We start from the raw sequence: 21,812 nt of genomic DNA on the forward strand, positions 1-21,812 counted from the left end.
ACTTAACATACATACTTTATATAATTTTAAAGTTCTTTTACCTACTTACCCAAATTTTCCCATTTTCGTATTACATGCTCATGTACCAAATTTAATTTTTGAATTTTGTCCCATGTGCATTGATTTTTTTTATTTTGCATTGGGAGAATTTTTGTATCCCCTTATTTAATTACTTAAAAATATTTTTTTTCAATGCACATGGTAATTTAATTATTTTGATTTCACATGAGCATGCTTCCCAAACCTTGAAATAACTTATTCAATTTAATTCCCCCTTTTTTTTGCTATCATCCCATGTTCCCATAAAATTCCACATACTTAATTTATACACAATATCTATCTTAAGCTAACCAAGGATTCAAGTTGGGATTTTTATTTTGTTTTTCTACTTAAGGCTAGTAATGTGGTTATAAAATAGAAGAAGGGGTAGAAAGGCTCAAGGGGGCTAACAAAGGTGATTGAAAGGGTAGGCTATTCGGGATAAGTGAGAAAAAACAAGTAATGGCCTCAATCATCTCTTGGTATGTATCTATATTCTATATTGGACATATAGATTAAAACAAAGTAAAGATTGCAAGCATAAAAAAAGAAGCGCAAAACACATAGGAATGAAATTTATGGTTTGATGCAACCATACAATTAAGCTCAAAACTCACAGGCTGTGTGTTCTCTAGCTCAGAAATCATATATCAGTTATGTATGTCATGCAAGTAGAAATCAAGAGTTTCCATTCAACTCAATCTAAATCTTAAGGTGGCCCTTAAAATCTTAGTGTTCCTCCTTGAAGAAATGTTGTTAACTAACTAACATGTAATGCTATATATACAAGGTGTGTGGATTGTTTTCATTCTGTTATGCTAAAGTTTCTAGTTTACTCTTTTATTTTCAATTAAACCAACTTATCATATGCTAAAAGGGCAAACTATACTAATTAATCCACTTAGTATATAACTAGTAAACTAAAAGTGTAAATTAAGCTAAAATATCTAAGATATATACAGCCCAAAGTGCAAAATGCAAAAATAAAATAAAAATATAGAAAAAGCAAAAGAAAAATGTGTAAGTACTAAAAGATAAAATAAAATACAGAAAATGAATAAAATAAGATAGAAGAGTCTTATAGTGGTTCACCAAAAAATATGCCAGAGATGGCAACCTTCCCACACTTAAATAATAGCATCGTCCTCGATGCACACTCAAACTGGGTGTGAAGAAGTGTCATCTCCAAAAGGATGGGCTGTCGGTGTCTCAATGGTAGGCTGACGGTCTGCAGTCTCTGTGAGTGTAGGAGGAGCGGCCTGCTGAAGCGGAGGCTCTGTCTGTAGAGGAATATCCGGATCTGCGGCCTGTAGCTGGTGGAGCTCCTCATGGTGTGGTGCAGCGTGCTCAGATCCTCCCTGCTCAACCTGGGTATGTGCCTCCTCCTCATGATTGCTCGCCTCTTCCTCAGATGTCTCTGATGGTGTGTCGGGCTCGGAGGGGATGTCGCCACCGAATTGGATCATCAACTTGAGGTGCTCATAGCGTCGCTTGTGGCGACACTCAGACCTCTCATAACGTCACTTGTTGCGACGCTCAGACCTCTCAAATTGCTGCTGGTGGTTGCGCTTCATCTGGTCTAAGCGGTCAAAGAGTCGGTGCACCAGAAGATAAACGGGCTCAGGAGCAAGTGGGGGTGCAGTGGATGGAGATGGGGCAGTGGATGCTGAAGGGGCAGCTGAAGACATAGCCGCCTCAGCAGAGTCAGTGAGAAAAGGAGGTTGGTAGCCTAGAGCCTGAAACTTCCTACTGTGAGGGATGATCTTCCTGCAGTCTGTGGCGGATGGCTTTTCATCAGCAATTTCCCAAGGCACCTCAGCTCGGTGACCCAACTGAGTAATCAAGAATGGAAAAGGGAGGGTGCCTCTGACATGGACCCTGGCCATGTAATACCGGATAAAGCGGGGCAGATATAGGTCCTTACCCTCCATCACACACCAGATAAGGGTGATCATAGCAGCTGGCACCTCTGTCTCATGAGTGCTTGGCATTACTTAGTTACTCAGAATCTGCTGCCAAAGTCGAGCCTCATCATTTAGATATATCAGCCTAATTCCCTTAGGTACCACTGTGCTCTTTCCCATGGCCCATGGAACAGTAGGATCAAGAGCTATAGTCCGTTTTACTGTATCCCAGTCAAATCTCATGAATCTCATATCCTCTTCAGCCTTTTGGTAATCGTCTGGCTGATCTGATTTAGGTGGGAGCTGGAGGATGTCTTCAACTGCTTCCTCAGTAACCAGAATTTGTTTGCCTCTGAGCTGTATTGCATCCAGGGATGTTTTAAAGTAGTTACAGTAGAATTCTCTGACCCAGGATGAGTTGATCTCAGTCAAGTTTCTCTCCAGGAAGAACCAGCCTCTCTGTTTAATTTGGTCTGAAGTGTATTGCTTGAGTTCTTCTAGAATTTTAAGTGTCCTTTCCAGGTATAGGTTCCTGGATGTGGCAAAAACTGGGTACTTCAGCTCACAGTATTTGTTTGCAAATTTTACTGGGTCAGCTGCAGGTACCAACTGATAAGCCTTTTCCTGCAGGGTAAAGTTCTTTTCCTACCAGGAATCATCATGCAAAATGTCGAGGATGGTCATAGAGGATTCGCCTCTTTTCCTTTTGCCAGTGGTTGCTTTGCCTTTTCCTTTACTTTGAGGGTCAGACATCTTGAAAAGCAGAAATACCAGGATATAATTGAAGAACAAAAGTAGGAAAACAAGTAGGCAAATAGAATAATAGCAAAATAAGCACATAGTGGCAAAAGAGCAAGAGAAGCATGAAATGAGTTAAATATATGTGCATTTTGGATTGTATTCAAGTGGAAAAGTCTGAAAATAGAAATCACAATCCAAAATATATGATAAGTGGAAGTCATGTTAATTAGAAAAACAGTGATCATGCCCTGAGTTAAAAGTTAAAGTAGTCAGGTAAAAATAGAAGTCAGAAAGTTGAAATGGTTAATAGGTGAAAAGGAAGTTAGAAAGTGAAAGCAATGAGTTAGTAAAAAGAAAGTTAAAGTGGCATGATAATGGGTTTCCTAGGTAACAAGAGATTCACAAATTTAAAGAATAATAAACTCATATTCAAGCAAAGATTCCAGTTTATTGATGATAATTCATATAGATAAAGGAAGTGGAAAAGGAGAATGAAATCATCAATAAGCAATTAATCATACAGGGAACCTAAAGAAATAGGAATGCTACCCCGTGATGACAAGTCATCATATACCCATTTTCTATGCTTTTTCATACAAGAAATTGATGATTTGTGCTTAAATATTGAATGCTTTTTGTACTTAAATGATATATTTTCTTGATATTTTAATTTTATAAATCTTGTAGGAAATAAGAAGAAAAAGAAGCAAAGAAGCACAAAAAAAAGAGGAAAAAAAGAGCTTTGGGGTACATTTTAAAGTTGGGAACACTTTGGAGCCTTAGGCCACGCTTTTAAAAGCGTGGCCCATGACAAAATCAAAGAGGAAGCAGCCAGCACGCACACGATCCTGCCCTTGCCAAGGGCAGGGCAGAATTGTGATGTATATTGAGGATTGAAAGCAAAATTTTCGCTAAGTTAAAATCTGGCCGCACACAGCATGACCATGCCTACTTCAAAGGGCTATAACTTGAGCTACAGACGTCCGATTGATGTGCTTCCAGTTGCGTTGGAAAGCTGACATTCAGAGCTTTCCAACGATATATAGAAATCCATATTTGGCATCCAATTGAGGCAGGAACGAAAGGCATCTTTAAGGGCCAAAAACAAGCGAAAATAAACCAACATGCTTCCACCAAGGCTCGAAGAGGGAAACACACGGGACAAGCTTTGGAAACTCTGCCCTGCCCTTGGCGCGGGCAGGGCAGCATTGTGTGTGTGGTGCATCACGCACAAAACTTGGCGCACCAAGCATTCGGTTGGCACACCAATTTCTTTCCTTGGCAGCACCATGCGCGCACCAACTCTCAAATCTGGCGCATCAACATTCTCTGCCCCGCCCTTGGCGCGGGCAGGGCAGCCTCATAACGCACCAAGCGCGCGCATCAACAACTTTGGCGCACCAATCCAAGCACCAAGCTTCATTTTTCTGCCCTGCCCTCTACAAGGGCAGGGCAGCCTCCTGGGAGTAACTTTTAATGGGCCAAAAATTCAACCAAAATTCCATTTAAATTCAATTCTTCTCCAAATTGAATCAAGGCCAACCAAACCCATTTCTCCTCAAATCCAAAGCAAGCAAAGCCCACATCATCACTCAAAGGCACATGGATCAATTAGATTAGGATTTTCATTTTAATTGTAATTTGTTTTAATTTTTCACTTTGTAAAGCCTATATAAAGGCATGAATTCCGTCTCACTAAGGGAGCTCTTTCCTTTATTTTTCTTCTGTCTTAAATTTAGGAATTGAGAGTTCTCTCTCTGAATTTCCCTTTCTGTTTGAATTTTGGATTGAGATTGAAAGGAATTCTATTTTCATTCTCCATCCGCAACATCTCTGCTTTGTTCTTCTGCATAATTCAAGGAATTTTGAATTGAATCTAAATTCTCTTTACTGCTTTCATCTACTTTCCTTCTGCAATTGTTCTTGGTTGGATCAAGGAAGGAATTGAGATCTAGACTTGTTTTCTAGTCTCATTGATTTCCTGAGATCCTCACTTGTCATTTTAGATTTCATATTTGAATTGAGCTTTCTTGCTGATTTATTTTTCTGCTGTTACTTCATCTGCATTTTTACCTTTCTGTTCCTATTGCTTCCAATTTAATTTTAAGCAATTTAATCTCCCTGCAATTGTTCTACGCTTTGCTTTACTGCTCTCTTTAATTTCCAGCACCCAACCCTCTTTACTTTTCATGCAATTTACATTTCTTGTCATTTAAGATTCTTGCAATTTTACTTTCTTGTTATTTAAGTTTCCTGCAATTTTACTTTCTGCACTTTAATTTTCCTTGCTATTTACTTTCTGTTGGTTACACTTCATCCAAATTCATTTCAATGTTAGCTTGACTAAACTAATCACCCACTAAAATTGCTTGATCCATCAATCCCTGTGGGATCGACCTCACTCTAAGTGAGTTATTACTACTTGATGCAACCCGGTACACTTGCCGGTTGGATTTGTGTGTTGGAAATTCATTTTTCCACAAAAACACCATCAAGTTTTTGGCGCCGTTGCCGGGGATTGATTAGATCAACAATGATTAAGTGGGTGAGAAGTCTAGATCAAGCATTTTTTTGTTTTTGTTCTCTGTTTTAAATTGATAGCAAGGTGTTTGAGTTATTGCCTCACTAAGAAATTCTATCCTGTGACATGAATTTCTGATTTCATTGATGTTTATAAAATACAAATGGAGTTCAACTCATCTTATGGTCAAACAAAATTTTATGGGATATCACCCACCATCACCGATCTCTAATGGTGGTTGGGAATATCACCAAGAAATCACAGATTATGAGCGCTCCAATCCATGGAGAAATGCTTCACAGACACAAGATGAGCAAGAGAATTATGAGGGATACCAACCACCACCACAAAATGATTCATATCATTATCCTCATGGTGGATGGGAGTATCACCAAGAAATTGCAAATTCTGAGCAGTCAAATCACATGAAAAATTATCCACCCTTACTTCCCAGTTTCTCATTTCAAAATTCTTCATCATTTGATTATGCCTCAACACAAAATTCCCTCCAAGATCCATACAACTCATCTCACCAACCACAAAATTACTCTCAACCTTTATCCTTTGAGCTAGTGGCTGAGGATCCCCTTCAAAAGTCCAGAGAATTATTGGAAAGAGTAGAACAAATTATGGAAGAACAAAAATAACGCTGGACAGAACAATCTGTGAGTGAAGAAGAGGAAGAAGAGGTTCCTATATCAATTGAAATTTCAATGGAGGAAGAGCAAGATGAGGAGGCTACTGTATCAAGTGAACTTTCAATGAAGAACAAGGTGGTTGAAAATGAAATTGCCCTTGAGATGACAAGGGAACATGAAGACTCACAACTCTCACAAACTTTCCTGACCCAACAACTCTCAACACTTGAATCCATGATTGAAAGGTATGAAGAGGAGATGAAGAAAGTTTGGGAAGATCAACAAACCTCCTCCATGAAAGAGCTACTAAAGCAAATGTTGAGTGTAAAAGAGGAAGGGGAAGAACAAGCTAGTGAGGAGGACAATCAAGAACGTCCAAACTCAAGGGAAACAGAGAGGCTCATGAAGGACAAGCTCATTGAACCATCACTGCAAGGAACTCTTGATGAAGACAAAACTCCAACAATTACACAACCACCAAGATTTGGACTCAAGGAAGTGAAGGCAATTGACAAGAACACCAATTCTGTCCCTAATCCAGCAAGCAAAACCAATCAAGACATTTGCAAAAGAAAGCTTGCTGAGGAAAGACTAAGAAAGGGGACAAAAGCTGAAACTTCTCCCACCTTGAAGTCATTCCTCTTAACCAATTGGAAGAAGAGGAAGAAAGTGAAGAACAACATGTCAAGCTAATGACACTAAAAGAGCACTTGTTGGGAGGTAACCCAACCGTAGGTACATTTCTTTCTATGCTTTGTTTAAATTCAATAAATTGGCATATGATTACATTCTAAGTTTGGTGTTGCCTTGCAACAAATTGTTTTCAATCTTTTTGGATGATTGCATCAAATCAAAAATGAAAGTGACACACCAAGATTCTAAGTTTGGTATGCCACTTATTTTCTATGCAATTCATTCAAGCAACACTACTTGTTTGCATAATCATAATGCTTTTGCAATTTTATTTTTCTCTTTCGGTTTAACATTTCAGTTTCCTTTTTGTTTTATTCATTTACTTGTTTTTAATGCTTTCTTTTGTTAACTGTGTTTGTTAATACATCACCAAAAGACCTTTATTCATGACAAGATTCTTCACTTGGTGATTGTATTCAACAAATAACAGTTTCTTTTGTTTAGTTTTAGTTCAAATAAATTGACATATGGTTGCATTCTAAGTTTGGTGTTGCTATGCAACAAAATTTGGTTCCAATCCTTACAAGATACTTGCATCAATTCCAAGTGAAAGTGTCACACTAAGTTTGGTGTGCCACTTATATTTTTTATGCAATGTATCATGCACACCATCTTATGTTTGCAATCATAGTGTTTTTATTTCTCTGTGCCTTGATTATTATCTTAATCTTGCTTGCCTAAACACATATGCTACTGACATCCTTTTGTGTGAGACATTCATGATCCATTTTAGACCCCACCACCATTGTTCTAATTGTTGCTTGAGGAAGAGCAAGCATTCTAATTTGGTATGGGAAGGAGAAGAATGGGAGGAAAATGACAACAATAGAGAAGATGGATTACAAGGTTGTAAAGTTCCTTTTCCTCTCATTTGTTTCTAGCACTTTAAATTGCATGATTGTCATATTATCTTCTTTGTATGCATGTGTGGTATGAATAAGCATAGCCTAAATTTTGATTTGAAATATGTTGTTGTGATATTATGACTACCAACTTGAGTTTTGTGAATCCAAAAGCAAAAAAGCATCATGATCATAAACAAACAAGGAATTAAAGAAGAATTTAGCATATGCATACAAGTATTGGAAAGCTAGTATGATTGATTGTTGCTCAATTGCATTGGATTTTATTTAATTGAAGTTTTTCATCTAGTACATTTTGTGAAATCTTTTGAAATCATGAAAACCTTGAAGAAGCAAATACAATTAAAGCAAGAAAAGAAAAAGGGAAAGAATGAGAAAGTTGAAGGCTCTGAGTACCAATGGCAATTTATTTGCTAAGTGCTTGTGGTGTTATTGTATCAAGCCAAATGCTTGAAAACAAAACACTTAGAAGTCAAGGCTAGGCTCAAGTGCAAAAGCACTCCCTCAAAGCTCAAGGTTCTGAGCATCAATGATTAGAGAGTCAAGAAAAGAAAAAAAAATGAGCTTAATGAAGTCCTCTAATTAAATGCTTGTGGTGCTTATGTATCAAGTGGTAATACTTGAAAACAAAGCATTTAGAAGTCGTAGCTTTGTTATTAACTCATGGGGCAAAGCACCCAAAAGGAGAAAAAAAATCAAAAGCTTGTTTCAAGGAAGAATTATAAGAAAAAGATTTCATAAAATAAGCTAGATAGAAGCATCAATCATTTACATCTCTTTTGTAATTGTAGCATGCATAGAAAACTAGCTTGCCATGAACATTGAGTTGCTATTCTTCTTACCTTGGATTGTCAATCTTTATTGCATGATTCTTTTCTTGCTTGGGGACAAGCAAGATTTAAGTTTGGTGTTGTGATGACAAGTCATCATATACCCATTTTCTATGCTTTTTCATACAAGAAATTGATGATTTGTGCTTAAATATTGAATGCTTTTTGTACTTAAATGATATATTTTCTTGATATTTTAATTTTATAAATCTTGTAGGAAATAAGAAGAAAAAGAAGCAAAGAAGCACAAAAAAAAGAGGAAAAAAAGAGCTTTGGGGTACATTTTGAAGTTGGGAACACTTTGGAGCCTTAGGCCACGCTTTTAAAAGCGTGGCCCATGACAAAATCAAAGAGGAAGCAGCCAGCACGCACACGATCCTGCCCTTGCCAAGGGCAGGGCAGAATTGTGATGTATATTGAGGATTGAAAGCAAAATTTTCGCTAAGTTAAAATCTGGCCGCACACAGCATGACCATGCCTACTTCAAAGGGCTATAACTTGAGCTACAGACGTCCGATTGATGTGCTTCCAGTTGCGTTGGAAAGCTGACATTCAGAGCTTTCCAACGATATATAGAAATCCATATTTGGCGTCCAATTGAGGCAGGAACGAAAGGCATCTTTAAGGGCCAAAAACAAGCGAAAATAAACCAAAATGCTTCCACCAAGGCTCGAAGAGGGAAACACACGGGACAAGCTTTGGAAACTCTGCCCTGCCCTTGGCGCGGGCAGGGCAGCATTGTGTGTGTGGTGCATCACGCACAAAACTTGGCGCACCAAGCATTCGGTTGGCACACCAATTTCTTTCCTTGGCAGCACCATGCGCGCACCAACTCTCAAATCTGGCGCATCAACATTCTCTGCCCCGCCCTTGGCGCGGGCAGGGCAGCCTCATAACGCACCAAGCGCGCGCATCAACAACTTTGGCGCACCAATCCAAGCACCAAGCTTCATTTTTCTGCCCTGCCCTCTACAAGGGCAGGGCAGCCTCCTGGGAGTAACTTTTAATGGGCCAAAAATTCAACCAAAATTCCATTTAAATTCAATTCTTCTCCAAATTGAATCAAGGCCAACCAAACCCATTTCTCCTCAAATCCAAAGCAAGCAAAGCCCACATCATCACTCAAAGGCACATGGATCAATTAGATTAGGATTTTCATTTTAATTGTAATTTGTTTTAATTTTTCACTTTGTAAAGCCTATATAAAGGCATGAATTCCATCTCACTAAGGGAGCTCTTTCCTTTATTTTTCTTCTGTCTTAAATTTAGGAATTGAGAGTTCTCTCTCTGAATTTCCCTTTCTGTTTGAATTTTGGATTGAGATTGAAAGGAATTCTGTTTTCATTCTCCATCCGCAACATCTCTGCTTTGTTCTTCTGCATAATTCAAGGAATTTTGAATTGAATCTAAATTCTCTTTACTGCTTTCATCTACTTTCCTTCTGCAATTGTTCTTGGTTGGATCAAGGAAGGAATTGAGATCTAGACTTGTTTTCTAGTCTCATTGATTTCCTGAGATCCTCACTTGTCATTTTAGATTTCATATTTGAATTGAGCTTTCTTGCTGATTTATTTTTCTGCTGTTACTTCATCTGCATTTTTACCTTTCTGTTCCTATTGCTTCCAATTTAATTTTAAGCAATTTAATCTCCCTGCAATTGTTCTACGCTTTGCTTTACTGCTCTCTTTAATTTCCAGCACCCAACCCTCTTTACTTTTCATGCAATTTACATTTCTTGTCATTTAAGATTCTTGCAATTTTACTTTCTTGTTATTTAAGTTTCCTGCAATTTTACTTTCTGCACTTTAATTTTCCTTGCTATTTACTTTCTGTTGGTTACACTTCATCCAAATTCATTTCAATGTTAGCTTGACTAAACTAATCACCCACTAAAATTGCTTGATCCATCAATCCCTGTGGGATCGACCTCACTCTAAGTGAGTTATTACTACTTGATGCAACCCGGTACACTTGCCGGTTGGATTTGTGTGTTGGAAATTCATTTTTCCACAAAAACACCATCACCCCGGGCATTCATGAATTGGTTTGGTCACAGCCAAGTAATGCAAAATACCAATTTTCCAAACTCAATACATGAATGGTGTAGAATAAAACAATTTACAGAAAATTGGGCAGCATTTCGGCTAAAATTGGATGTTCCCGGGAAATAAACAGCAGGAAAAATCAGTTCATATAAGATTAAAAATGCTGCAAAGAGACACAAATAACATGAACATGAAAGAACAGTGTAACAGCAGCATGAAACACGGAAGAACAATATATGAACAATATGATCATCACAGCAAAATCAGAATCGCAAAATAGATAAAACAAGTAGCAAGAACGGCGCAATTATCAGGCCTAAATTCACTAACCACATCCTAGCTACCTAACCACCTAGAATCCACTACAATCATGCATTTCTAACTATCCTAATTTGAACAGAATCTGAAAAATATGCAACTAACTAACTAAGGATAGAGGAATCGGTGTTCGGCGGAACCTGGTATGTGTATAAACAGAGGTATGGAGCAGAGAGATGGTGGGAATGTGGTGGTGGTGTTGCTGATGCGGCGGCGATGGAAGGGGCGGCGCGACAGCGGTCAGAGGTGGTGGCAGGGGTGGGTTTGTAGTGCTAGGTCAGGGTTAAGGGAGGGGTAGGGAAGGAAGAAGGGGGCGAAGGTTGTGGGGCTGTGGTGGTTGTCGGCGCTGATGAGAGGGGTGGCGCGGTAGTGGCGGCTCGGTGAGGCGGCGCGGCAGTGGGGGGTGCAAGGGAGGTAGAGGGGGGAAAGGAGAAGAGAAGAAAGAAGAGAGAGGGGGTGTCGCAGTGGTGGCGATGTGGTGCGGCGCGGCAGGCTGGTGGCTGGTAGGTGGTGGTTGGTTGCAGAGGAGGAAGGAAGGGGGGTTTGGGACGCGATGGGGTTAGGGTTCGCGTGATTTGGGTTTAGTGATTTTAAATCCACGCGAAAGCGTGGAGCACGCGATCACGTGATTGGGGCGAAAAGGGGATTGATGCGGTCGCGTTATTGACGTGACCGCGTTAGTTGGGTAGAGGATAAGTGACGCAAACGCGTAAAGCATGCGAATGCGTCGCTGTGAATTGTGCTAGACGCACAGTTCCAGCGTCGTTTTGGCGCAACTCTCTGTTCAATATGGTCCAACCACGCGACACGAACGCGTCGCTCACGCTTTTGCGTGGGATGATTATGGTGTAAGTGACGCGTTCGCGTCAGGGACGCAAACGCATGGGCCGTGTTGTGCTAAAAGCACACCAGCCGCACGATTCCAACCCAACTTTCTGGGCGTTGGATCTTTACACCGATTTCCATTCGACACCCACGCGTGGCCTACGCGCTCTCATGGAGTGATTTTTTTTATGCAGTATGCAGAATGTAATGAATGTTATGCACAATTCCAGGTTCAATCAAAATTCAAAAAGAAACTAAACTGAAAAAGGAATGATCATACCATGGTGGGTTGTCTCCCACCTAGCACTTTTGGTTAAAGTCCTTAAGTTGGACATTTGATGAGCTTCCTGTTATGGTGGCTTGTGCTTGAATTCATCCAGAAATCTCCACCAATGTTTGGAATGCCAACAGCCTCCGGGGTCCCAAACAAGGCACGTAAAGCCCTTGAGCAGTTTCAAACAGGTTCTCAGGCTTCCAGTGTGCTGAATGTCAGAACAGACTCCAGGATCCCAAGCTTTTCTTTTACACCCATCTTTGTCTTGATCTGCATTTTTCCAACCGGGTGGTATGTAATTTGAATTCTTACTGCAGCGACCAAACAGCTTCCGAGACCCATTCAATTGAGCTTGACACCAATCCTTGCACCTCAAATTGAAGTGTGAAATCTTATTGAATCTTGCATACCAGCTCTGAATGCGAGTCATTTTCCTTTTACTCTTAAAGCCACAAAGAGCTCTAAGCTGGCCATCTGTTTCAAGTAAACCATATTCAAGTGGAAAAGTAAAGATAAAAGCTAAGAATTTTACCCACTTGAAGTTTGTATTGGGCGGTAATGGCCTTGGGATAGGTGTTTCCAGTGGTTTTGCAAGCTCTACTCCCTTGTGGTCTTCTGTGAATTCCTCCACTTCTTTGTAAACTTCTTCAATTTCAACCATGTCTTGATCAAAGTCTTCGATATCTTCCTCATCACTTGAGTCATAATTGGGAGGTTGAGAAAAATCTACCTCAGCATCATCTTCGTATTCACTCGGGGAAGATTCTTCTATCTCAAAGAATTCACTTGCAGATGCAAGTTCATTACTAGGAGAACTTGACTCGTGATTATCATTATCAAGGAAACTTGCGTCTTGGGTTGTTCCGTCCAGTTCTTCATAAGGTAGCTGCTTTGGAGGTTGTGCACTATCCTCCTTAGCATCAATTGTAAGTTCCTTGACGAAATTTTCCACAACTCTGGATTCCCATGGAGGTTCAGCATCTCCTAAGTCTTCAACTAATTCTGCTTCTTCTTGGATAATTTGGGCTTCCTCCAATTGTTCCAGTACAAATTCATGCTCCTTACTGTCCACCGGAGTTTCTAGTATCTCCTTCATGCTACGTTCTTCATTAGATTGTCCACATGGAGCTATGGGAGTTCCTTGAGTGTCTGAACGTCTGGAAGATAATTGATTTATTGCTTGCTACAGTTGATGAAGGGTTGCATGAAATTGATCTACTGTTTCCTTGAAGCGAGCCTGTGATTCTTGGGTCGATGAATATGGACACGGTGCATATGGAAGTGGTGGTTCTTGGAGTAATTGGATTGGAATTGGGGTGGATAAGGGTCATACAGTGGTGAATGGTGAAAAGAAGCTTGTGAGTGTGGTGGTTCGAAGATATGTTGAGAGGATAGTCTATAAGCACAGGGTGGGGCTTGTTGGTTACTACAAGGGGGTCCAACATATCTATTGTCTTGGCATGCATTGTAGAATGGTCTTCGTCCATGGTGTCGTGGAAGGTGTTGTTGCCTAAAGGGTTGATCAGATCCTCGCGGCTCCATCCATCTTTGATTGCCTTGACCTTGATGCATGTTCCTGTTATAGCTTCCATTCCTTTCAACAAAATTAGAACCAAACTCAAAGCGAGAGGGGTGAGAACTCATAGTAGCTAAGAGAAATAAAAAGAGAAAACAAAAAAAAATAAACAAGTAAAAGAAAAATATTTACAATAACCAATAATAAGGCACACGTTTGTAATTCCCCGGCAACGGCGACATTTTGACATTCGGATTTTCTATCGGTAAAGAAATTCACAAATATAATCGCATTGTAAGTATAGCTTCTAAACCAACAGAAAATCCTTTCGTACAAACATTTGGTTGTCACAGGTAACTGGTGCACGAAATTGTGATCATCAATGGCGCCATCAACATGGTACGCACAATTGCAATCTCAACTCTTTATCACAACTTCGCACAACTAACCAGCAAGTGTACTGGGTCGTCCAAGTAATAAACCTTACGCGAGTAAGGGTCGATCCCACAGAGATTGTTGGTATGAAGCAAGCTATGGTCACCTTGTAAATCTCAGTCAGGCAGACTCAAATGGGTATAGATGATGAATAAAACATAAAGATAAAGATAGAGATACTTATGCAATTCATTGGTGAGAATTTCAGATAAGCGTATGGAGATGCTTTGTCCCTTCCGTCTCTCTGCTTTCCTACTGTCTTCATCCAATCCTTCTTACTCCTTTCCATGGCAAGCTGTATGCAAGGGTTTCACCGTTGTCAGTGGCTACCTCCCATCCTCTCAGTGGAAATGTTCAACGCACCCTGTCATGGCACGGCTATCCAGCTGTCGGTTCTCGATCATGTCGGAATAGAATCCAGTGATTCTTTTGCGTCTGTCACTAACGCCCCACAATCACGAGTTTGAAGCTCGTCACAGTCATTCAATCATTGAATCCTACTCAGAATACCATAGACAAGGTTTAGACCTTCCGGATTCTCTTGAATGCCACCATCAGTTCTAGCTTATACCACGAAGATTCCGATTAAAGAACCCAAGAGATAAACATTAGAGCCTTGTTTGCTTGTAGAACAGAAGTGGTTGTCAGTCACTTGTTCATAAGTGAGAATGATGATGAGCGTCACATAATCATCACATTCATCAAGTTCTTGAGTGCGAATGAATATCTTGGAATAAGAACAAGCTGAATTGAATAGAAGAACAATAGTAATTGCATTAATACTCGAGGTACAGCAGAGCTCCACACCTTAATCTATAGTGTGTAGAAACTCCACCGTTGAAAATACATAAGAACAAGGTCTAGGCATGGCCGTGAGGCCAGCCTCCCAATGATCTAAGATCTAGAGTGATCAAAAGATTCAAAGATCTCAAGATGAAAATACAATAGTAAAAGGTCCTATTTATAGGGAACTAGTAGCTTAAGAATTACAAAGATGAGTAAATGACATAAAAATCCACTTCCGGGCCCACTTGGTGTGTGCTTGGGCTGAGCATTGAAGCATTTTCGTGTAGAGACTCTTCTTGGAATTAAACGCTAGCTTTTGTGCCAGTTTGGGCGTTTAACTCCCACTTTGGTGCCAGTTTCAGCGTTTAACGCTGGGAATTCTGAAGGTGACTTTAAACGCCGGTTTGGGCCATCAAATCTTGGGCAAAGTATGGACTATCATATATTGCTGGAAAGCCCAGGATGTCTACTTTCCAACGCCATTAAGAGCGCGCCAATTGGGCTTCTGTAGCTCCAGAAAATCCACTCCGAGTACAGGGAGGTCAGAATCCAACGGCATCTGCAGTCCTTTTTAGTCTCTGAATCAGATTTTTGCTCAGGTCCCTCAATTTCAGCCAGAAAATATCTGAAATCACAGAAAAACACACAAACTCATAGTAAAGTCCAGAAAAGTGAATTTTAAATAAAAACTAATAAAAATATACTAAAAACTAACTAAAATATACTAAAAACATACTAAAAACAATGCCAAAAAGCGTACAAATTATCCGCTCATCACAACACCAAACTTAAATTGTTGCTTGTCCCCAAGCAACTGAAAATCAAATAAGATAAAAAGAAGAGAATATGCAATGAACTCCAAAAACATCTATGAAGATCAGTATTAATTAGATGAGCGGGGCTTTTAGCTTTTTGCCTCTGAACAGTTTTGGCATCTCACTTTATCCTTTGAAATTCAGAATGATTGGCTTCTTTAGGAACTCAAAATCCAGATAGTGTTATTGATTCTCCTAGTTAAGTATGATGATTCTTGAACGCAGCTACTTTATGAGTCTTGGCCGTGGCCCAAAGCACTCTGTCTTCCAGTATTACCACCGGATACATACATGCCACAGACACATAATTGGGTGAACCTTTTCAGATTGTGACTCAGCTTTGCTAGAGTCCCCAATTAGAGGTGTCCAGGGTTCTTAAGCACACTCTTTTTGCCTTGGATCACAACTTTATTTCTTTCTTTTTCTTTCTTTTTCTCTTTCTCCCTTCTTTTTTTTCGTTTTTTTTTTGTATTCACTGCTTTTTCTTGCTTCAAGAATCATTTTTATGATTTTTCAGATCCTCAGTAACATGTCTCCTTTTTCATCATTCTTTCAAGAGCCAACAACTTTAACATTCATGAACCACAAATTCAAAAGACATATGCACTGTTCAAGCATACATTCAGAAGACAAAAGTATTGCCACCACATCAAAATAATTAATCTGTTATAAAATCTGAAATTCATGCAATTCTTCTCTTTTTCAATTAAGAACATTTTTAATTTAAGAAAGGTGATGGATTCATAGGACATTCATAACTTTAAGGCATAGACACTAATGATCATAAGACACAAACATAGATAAACATAAGCATAGAAATTCGAAAAACAGGGAAATGAAGGACAAGGAGATTAAAGAACGGGTCCACCTTAGTGAGGACGGCTTGTTCTTCCTCTTGAAGGTTTTATGGAGTGCTTGAGCTCCTCAATGTCTCTTCCTTGCCTTTGTTGCTCCTCTCTCATGATTCTTTGATCTTCTCTAATTTCATGGAGGAGGATGGAATGTTCTTGGTGCTCCACCCTTAGTTGTCCCATGTTGGAACTCAATTCTCCTAGGGAGGTGTTGATTTGCTCCCAATAGTTTTGTGGAGGAAAGTGCATCCCTTGAGGCATCTCAGGGATTTCATGATGAGTGGGATCTCTTGTTTGCTCCATCCTTTTCTTAGTGATGGGCTTGTCCTCATCAATGGGGATGTCTCCCTCAATGTCAATTCCAACTGAATAACAGAGGTGACAAATGAGATGAGAAAAGGCTAACCTTGCCAAGGTAGAGGACTTGTCCGCCACCTTATAGAGTTCTTGGGCTATAACCTCATGAACTTCTACTTCTTCTCCAATCATGATACTATGGATCATGATGGCCCGATCTATAGTAACTTCGGACCGGTTGCTAGTGGGAATGATTGAGCGTTGGATGAACTCCAACCATCCCCTAGCCACGGGCTTGAGGTCATGCCTTCTCAATTGAACCGGATTCCCTCTTGAATCTCTCTTCCATTGGGCGCCCTCTTCACAAATGTCTGTGAGGACTTGGTCCAACCTTTGATCAAAGTTGACCCTTCTAGTGTAGGGGTGTTCATCTCCTTGCATCATGGGCAAGTTGAATGCCAACCTTACATTTTCCGGACTAAAATCTAAGTATTTCCCCCGAACCATTGTAAGCCAATTCTTTGGGTCCGGGTTCACACTTTGATCATGGTTCTTGGTAATCCATGCATTGGCATAGAACTCTTGAACCATTAGGATTCCGACTTGTTGAATTGGGTTGGTAAGAACTTCCCAACCTCTTCTTCGAATCTCATGTCGGATCTTCGGATATTCACTCTTTTTGAGTTTGAAAGGGACCTCAGGGATCACCTTCTTCAAGGCCACAACTTCATAGAAGTAGTCTTGATGCACCCTTGAGATGAATCTCTCCATCTCCCATGACTCGGAGGTGGAAGCTTTTGCCTTCCCTTTCCTCTTTCTAGAGGTTTCTCCGGCCTTAGATGCCATAAATGGTTATGGAAAAACAAAAAGCAATGCTTTTACCACACCAAACTTAAAAGGTTTGGTTGTCCTCGAGCAAAAGAAGAAAGAAGAGAGTAGAAAAAGAAGAAAATGGAGGAGATGGATGAGGCTTATGTTTCGGCCAAAGGAGGAGAAGTAGTGTTTAGGTTGTGTGAAAATGAAGGAGTGAAGATGGGTTTATATAGGGAGAGGAGAAGGATGGGGTTCGGCTATGGGAGGCTGGGTGATGAGCGGATAATTTGTATACTTTTTGGCATTGTTTTTAGTATGTTTTTGATATGATATAGTTAGTTTTTAGTATATTTTTATTAGTTTTTAATTAAAATTCACTTTTCTGGACTTTACTATGAGTTTGTGTGTTTTTCTGTGATTTCAGGTATTTTCTGGCTGAAATTGAGGGACCTGAGCAAAAATCTGATTCTGAGACCAAAAAGGACTGCAGATGCTGTTGGATTCTGACCTCCCTGCATTCGAAGCGGATTTTCTGGAGCTACAGAAGCCCAATTGGCGCGCTCTCAACGGCGTTGGAAAGTAGACATCCTGGGCTTTCCAGCAATATATAATAGTCCATACTTTGCCCAAGATTTGATGGCCCAAACCGGCGTTCAAAGTCACCTCAAGGAATCCCAGCGTTAAACGCTGGAACTGGCACCCAAATGGGAGTTAAACGCCCAAACTGGCACCAAAGCTGGCGTTTAACTCCAAGAAGAGTCTCTACACGAAATTGCTTCATTGCTCAGCCCAAGCACACACCAAGTGGGCCCGGAAGAGGATTTTTATGTCATTTACTCATTTCTGTACACCCTAGGCTACTAGTTTCTTATAAGTAGGACCTTTTACTATTGTATAGAAATCTTTTGATCACTTTTAGATCTCTAGATCATCTTTGGACATTTTAGTTCTTAGATCATTGGGAGGCTGGCCATTCGGCCATGCCTAGACCTTATGCTTATGTATTTTCAACGGTGGAGTTTCTACACACCATAGATTAAGGTGTGGAGCTCTGCTGTACCTCGAGTATTAATGCAATTACTATTGTTCTTTCATTCGAATTCCGCTTGTTCTTTATCCAAGATATCACTTGTTCTTCAACATGATGAAGGTGATGATTGACACCCATCACCATTCTCACTCATGAACAAAGTGACTGACAACCACTCTTGTTCTACAAGCATTTGAGGCTTGGTGAATATCTCTTGGATTCCTGATTGCACGATGCATGGTTGATCGCCTGACAACCGAGTGCTCGCCTGACAAACGAGCCAACCATTCCGTGAGATCAGAGTCTTCGTGGTATAGGCAAGAACTGATGGCAGCATTCAAGAGAATCCGGAAGGTCTAACCTTGTCTGTGGTATTCTGAGTAGGATTCAATGATTGAATGACTGTGACGTGCTTCAAACCTGTAACCTACTGGGCGTTAGTGACAGACGCAAAAGAGTTATTCTATTCCGGTAGGGGAGGGAACCACACCGGTGATTGGCAGCACTGTGACAGAGTGTGTGCATTAGCTTTCACTGCGAGGATGGGAGGTAGCTGCTGACAACAGTGAGACCCTATACGAGCTTGCCATGGAAAGGAGTAAGAAGGGTTGGATGAAGACAGTAGGAAAGCAGAGAGACGGAAGGGAAGGCATCTTCATGCGCTTATCTGAAGTTCCTACCAATGGATTACATAAGTATCACTATCTTTATCTTTTATGTTATTTTCGTTCATCACCATATATCTGAGTTTGCCTGACTAAGATTTACAAGATGACCATAGCTTGCTTCAATACTAACAATCTCCGTGGGATCGACCCTTACTCACGTAAGGTTTATTACTTGGACGACCCAGTGCACTTGCTGGTTAGTTGTGCGAAGTTGTGTAATGCCATGGTATTGGGCTACCACGTTTTTTTGGAGCCATTACCAGGGATTATGAGAGTTGTGAAAAAGTATAGTTCACAATTTCGCGCACCAAGTTTTTGGCGCCGTTGCCGGGGATTGTTCTAGTTTTGAGCAAGCCTTTGGTAACATCAGTGCCAAGATCCGGCAACAACATCAAATTTTTGGTGTTATTGCCCGGGATTGTTCAGGCTGGACAACTGATGGTTCATCTGGTTGCTTAGATTAGGTATTTTTTTTTCGAAATTCTTGAAGATGAATTCTAGAGTTTCATGATGATTTGTTGAAATCTGGCTGGCTGAGAAGCCATGTCTAATCTGATTGGACCGAGGTTTCAACTTATCACCACAAGAGCTTGTTGATTTCATATCAATCTTGCTTTTGGAGCAGTGATTTGCTAAGGCTTGGCTGACCTTTGGTCATGTCTAGTGTTTTGGACCGAAGCTTTCTTTGGAAGCTTGGCTGGCTGTGAAGCCATGTCTAATTCCTGGACCGGAGTCTTAGACTAGCATTGCACTGATTCCTGGAATTCTCATTAAGAATTTTGATACCTTCTTTTCCACTTAATTTTCGAAAAACACAAAAAAATTAAAAAATTAAAAAAATCATAAATTCAAAAATATTTCTTGTTTGAGTCTAGTGTCTCATCCTAAGATTGGTGTCAATTGCATGCATTCATATGTCTTAGTGATCTTCAAGATGTTCTTGATGATTCACTTGCTCTGATCTTTGAATTCTATTGACTTGAGTATTTTGTGTGTCTCATATGCATTTTCAGTTCATTAGTGTCAGTAGTATACAAACTGCTAAGTTTGGTGTCTTGCATGCATTGTTATTTGATTCTTGTTGCATTTTAATTATTAAAAATCCAAAATATTTTTAATTTGTGTATTTTCAAGTCAATGATACAAGGGATTGAAGATTCAGAACACACTGCAGAGGAATTATACAGAAAAAGCTGAGCATTCAAAAATGCCCAGTGAAGAAGGCAGACTGGCGTTTAAACGCCAGCCAGGGCATCTGGTTGGGCGTTTAACGCCCAAAGAGGTAGCATTTTGGGCGTTAAACGCCAGAATGTATACCATTCTGGGCGTTTAACGCCAGGATGGTGCTAGGGGGAAGATTTTGTTTTCAAATCAATTTTTTTCAAGTTTTTCAAAATCAAATCTTTTTCAAATCAAATCTTTTCAATCAAATGTTTTCAAAATTAATTTCTTTCCTTTCAAAGATACTTACTAACAATTAATGATTTGATTGAACATTTTTTGGCCTTTTCTGTTAAGGAAGGTTTTATGTTTGAATCATATCTTTTCTTGTTAGGCAAGTCACTAATTTTCCAAATCAAATCTTTTAAAATAATTTTCAAAACATATCTTTTAAAATGGTTTTCAAATCATATCTTCTCAATCACATCTTTTTAAGACAATAACCTTTCAATCATATTTTTTATCATATCTTTTTCAAATTAGTTTTCAATCAAATCTTTTAGTTTCTAATTTCAAAATCTTTTTCAAAAATCACTTGATTTCTCTTCCACTTTCAATTTTCGAAAATTATCAATCAAATTTTCAAAATGTTTTCAAAATCTTTTAATTGAATTTTCGAAAATCCTCTTCCCTCCTTCTCACATCCTTCTATTTATGGAGTACCACTCCTTCTAAATGCACAATTCGAACCTTATCTAATTAAAGTTCGAATTCTTCTTCTCCTTCTTCTTTCTATTTCTCTTTTCCTCTGACATTTCAAGGAATCTCTATACTGTGACATAGAGGATTCCACATTTTCTTTTTCTCTTCTCTTTCATATGAGCAGGAGCAGAGACAAAGACATTCTTGTTGAAGCTGATCCTGAACCCGAAAGGACCTTGAAGAGAAAGCTAAGAGAAGCCAAAGCACAACTCTCTTTAGAGGACCTGACCGAATTCTTCAAAGAAGAAGAACCCATGGCAGCCGAAAACAACAACAATGCCAACAATGCAAGGAAGGTGCTGGGTGACTTTACTGCACCTACTCCCGACTTCTATGGGAGAAGCATCTCTATCCCTGCCATTGGAGCAAACAACTTTGAGCTTAAGCCTCAATTAGTTTCTCTAATGCAACAGAATTGCAAGTTCCATGGACTTCCAATGGAAGATCCTCATCAGTTTTTAGCTGAATTCTTGCAAATCTGTGACACAGTCAAGACTAATGGGGTTAACCCTGAGGTCTACAGACTGATGCTATTCCCTTTTGCTGTAAGAGACAGAGCTAGAATATGGTTGGATTCTCAACCTAAAGAAAGCCTGGACTCTTGGGAAAAGCTAGTCAATGCCTTCTTGGCAAAGTTCTTTCCACCACAAAGATGGAGTAAGCTTAGAGTAGAAGTCCAAACCTTCAGACAGAAGGATGGAGAATCCCTCTATGAAGCTTGGGAAAGATACAAACAATTAATCAGAAGATGTCCTTCAGACATGCTTTCTGAATGGAGCATCATAGGTATTTTCTATGATGGTCTCTCTGAACTATCTAAGATGTCCTTGGATAGCTCTGCTGGAGGATCTCTTCATCTGAAGAAGACGCCTGCAGAAGCTCAAGAATTGATTGAAATGGTTGCAAATAACCAATTCATGTACACTTCTGAAAGGAATCCTGTGAACAATGGGACTAGTCAGAAGAAAGGAGTTCTTGAGATTGACA

General features: G+C 39.8%; 1 non-coding gene across 1 annotated transcript; it reads right to left on the reverse strand.

Moving 5' to 3' along the window:
• Nucleotides 1-21,484: 21,484 nt before the first annotated feature.
• Nucleotides 21,485-21,592, reverse strand: LOC130983772 (small nucleolar RNA R71). Its single transcript, XR_009087749.1, has one exon. It is a non-coding gene; the product is annotated as a small nucleolar RNA R71 (small nucleolar RNA).
• Between the last annotated feature and the right edge of the window lie 220 nt (nucleotides 21,593-21,812).

This window comes from Arachis stenosperma, chromosome 5 (genome assembly GCF_014773155.1).
Source record: "Arachis stenosperma cultivar V10309 chromosome 5, arast.V10309.gnm1.PFL2, whole genome shotgun sequence".
Taxonomy (NCBI): Eukaryota; Viridiplantae; Streptophyta; class Magnoliopsida; order Fabales; family Fabaceae; genus Arachis; species Arachis stenosperma.